The sequence below is a fragment of the Cicer arietinum genome, chromosome 3 (genome assembly GCF_000331145.2).
Source record: "Cicer arietinum cultivar CDC Frontier isolate Library 1 chromosome 3, Cicar.CDCFrontier_v2.0, whole genome shotgun sequence".
Taxonomy (NCBI): domain Eukaryota; kingdom Viridiplantae; phylum Streptophyta; class Magnoliopsida; order Fabales; family Fabaceae; genus Cicer; species Cicer arietinum.
In genome coordinates, this window is record NC_021162.2 from 74,395,502 (window position 1) to 74,399,313 (window position 3,812).

The 3,812-nt window shown below is 25.1% G+C and overlaps 1 pseudogene; it reads left to right on the forward strand.

Annotated features, from left to right (window-relative positions):
• The first annotated feature begins 2,608 nt into the window (after positions 1–2,608).
• Positions 2,609–3,812, forward strand: part of LOC105851831 (nicotianamine synthase 1-like) — a 2,722-nt pseudogene continuing 1,518 nt past the window's right edge.

Genomic DNA, 3,812 nt, shown 5'->3' on the forward strand with positions numbered 1-3,812 from the left:
TCCAATGTCTTGTAAATAATATTAAATTATATAGTAGCTTAGTGGTAATAAATGTTTTCGTACATTTTATGTCCATGGTTCAAATCTCCATGAGACTAATTTTTGATATTGGCCCCCAATAAAACTTGTATGAGACTGATTTTTGAAAGTTCAAACAAAATTTTAAACAAATTTGTCAAATATGCATATATCAGAGGTGCTTTTGTTACTATTTGACTTGATTGATTTAACTTCATTGATTTCAATTTCAATCAAATAGAAAATGAAATTCATCCATTCGTCTCTATTCAATTTGGAAACAATATTGCTCATCAAAACAAAAACATATTTGTTTGCTTTTAAAAGATGCCTACTTATCTTCCTTTTTCAAGGTACAAATTTTTTTAAGAGGTTTTTCAAGGTACGTAATTGATCTATCAATGATTGTACGTATTTGGTTGTAAAATTTACGTGGATGACATATTTAGATACCTTTGGCCCAAGAAAACCAATAGAGGAAGCATTAAGGATATCATAAATGCTAATGTTAATGAAAGTTGATGAAGAATCTAAAAAATATCTAGCTTAATTATAAAGTGGAGAGAACTTATTTTTGTTGGGTTATAATCATCAACAATATATCTTTTTTGAGTATATAGGAAGACAATGATGAAAGATATTTTTGCCAATTAGTTCCTAAGCTAGCTTGTTTGAAAAACATCAAAATTAATGAGTTAGAAGATACACGTTTGAGTTTCTAAAGTATAATTTAATTCAATCAATTTTAGCATCAACCACATTTTTATAAATTATTCTCACAAGCTTTTAATCAATCTAACAAGTGTTTATTTTACTTCAAATAAATCAATGTAAATAGATCTACATTCTATAATGATAATTATATTGAATCATCTTCACCAAATATTCCTTCCACTCCATGTCTCTCTCATCAATTCTTTTTATTTTTCGTAAATATTTTTTTAATGAATTGATGAGACAGATAGAAAAATAGATATAGTATAAATTAATATTTAATGTAGAGATTCATTTTCGATAATAATATTTTTAAATAATATAAAATTAGTTTTTCGTAGTTGTTTGTCATTTTTATAACACTTTACATTTTGACAATTAATTAGTACTGTTATGATGTCCACAATTATAAGAATAATTTTCAAAAATTAATACTACACATAATCAACAAATTAATTTAGACTCACTAAATGAATTACTTTTTTTAATACCAAATAAATGTATTAAGGAGCATTTCCTCCAAATCTATTTATAAAACTAATGTACATGTATTAATAAAATTGGTTAACCTCGTTAAAAATGAAGTGAATTTACTAAAATTCATTTTTCCCATTTTAAAATTATGTTTGTTTTAATAGTCATAGAGGAACGTTCGCAGAAAATGCAAATAAATTTGATGGAAAACTAACTAAGTTGAGCTATCTACACCACTCTCATTTCTTTTTATTTAAATAAATATTGATTTTTACATAATTTTAGTTTTAGTTTTGTATTATATTTATATTTTAATTTACATTAATAAATTAATTTCGACTAATTATAAATTCAAGTAATATATTTGACATAATCAACTTTAAAAATTTGAAAACATGAATATTTCAAATATTTTAATTGTCATATTTATAAATATTTTTACCGTTTTATATTATTAACATCAATATTACGAATGTTTTAAGTTATAGTTCAATTGAAAAATACTGTTAAATTAGATATATTTTCTTATGTTCAAATTGACATCTCGTGTGAATTAATTACCGTAAAATTTATTATATTTTTAATATAAAAAATATCAATGTTATGAATTTATTTATTAGTATTTTTACTATTTTCAATTTTAACTAATTTGAATATAAATTTGTGTGATTATCAATATATGGTAACATTTTGAATTGAGTGAATTAATATAGCTATTTTTTAAGTAAAAATAAATAAAATAAAAATTGTATAATGAGAGTGGAAAAAGAAAATGAATGAAAAACATGTTAGTGGTCACGAAACAGATAAGGCAGCCTCGAAATTTTCTTCCCTGACACAGTTAGCTTCCCACCCATACCATACCATACCATACCATACCATCATTCCGTGCAAGAAATTCAAAAATTAGTTTAGGAGTTCTTAGGATAAAAATTATAAATACATGCTGCGGTATCTATCAATTGTGACAATTTTTCTTGAGGTTCGGGTGGCTATAATCCCCTTAAATTTTTTTAATATCAGTTTTTTTTGTACACAAGTATTTCGCACAATTATATTAAATTGGAGATGGCACAATAGTAAATTAGAGGTTACAACTAAAATTAAAATAATCATTTCACCAACAAAATAATTCACAACAACTGTATACAAAACGGTTTAATATATATTTTAATTAATATTAGTCGTTTTTATAAAACTTGTCGAGCTCCAATCTAGTCTATCAAATAAATCATACTAGTTATCTCCTGTTGTCACCAAAGTTCCACTCCCTATCAATATTATTATTTCCTTTACTATATCCTAAGTGTTTGACAATGTTTTATATTAATTACTGGTTTAATGCTAAGTGTCGTTGTTAGGGGCAATTAGAGGTTGCGTAACTGGTTCTTGTAACGAATCAATGGAAAGAGCAAATAAACAAAACACTGACCTTTGGCCCAAAAGCCATAACATCTGTAGCTGTTGTATGACGAGAGGCATCACTGTGAGAGGATAAGTGGGGTCCTTGTGCCACACGCAATCGTGTGGTTGTCGCACTTCTTATGCATAAAAACAAATTGTTAAGTATATTTGACTTGATTCACAACCAACCAATGTGCTATTATTTTCTGCAGCAATCCTTGTCTTACGTAAAGCAATAAAAAATAGAATGGGACTACCGAAAGCTAGGCGAATACACAATCAAACTCACCCAAAAAAAAAAAATCCTTGCACAAAAGTATTTTTATTTTATTTTTTCTGCTTACGTAAAAAAATTCTATATTTTAAAATTTGATCAAAATAATAAAAACTTTGAGGGTACAAATCTAATTCGGGAAAAAGAAATAAAAAAAAACTTATTAATTGTGTTATTATTATTTATCTACGTCTTTAAATACTCTTTTCTACTAAAAAATACAAGATATAAAATAAATATATTAATGAGTGTTACAAATTTCACTTATTAAAAGATATTATTATTTTTTACTTTTTAGATTTTAAGACAACTTTAGATAACTTTTAATTTTGATCAAGGTAAACTCATTAACAATCATCACTCTAAAAGTCATTCAAAGTACACAATATCAACAACCGTTCGAGTTGTGAATTGTCCGATAGAAATTTGATATATAACAAATACATATAAATTAATTGCTTTATTGAATATATGTATTAGTATATATAATTAAGTAAAAGACTCTCGAGTTTTTTTTAATATATAGTCTTAGTTTTAACTCTTAAAGACATGCATTGACACAAGGTTGATCCGAATTGAATTCTTACATCTCAATTCATGCACATAGAATATTTTAGAAATTTATTTTGATCGTGTATTCTTAATTAGACGACGATATGCATATCATAATGAACTAACTTTTCCAATATTTTACATCAATAATACTATTTTTAGGGGAAAACCCCCAAGAAAACAAGAATAAAAAATAAAAGTTTAGAGAAAGCAATGTAGTACTATAAATAAATAAAAAATCGTTATATATTAGTAGATTGCTTTCACTAGACTTTTATTTTCATATTGTCTTGGAGTTTTCTCCCTAAAAATATTATTATTGATACAAAATATTGAGAAAGTTAGTTGAATATATATATATATATATATATATATA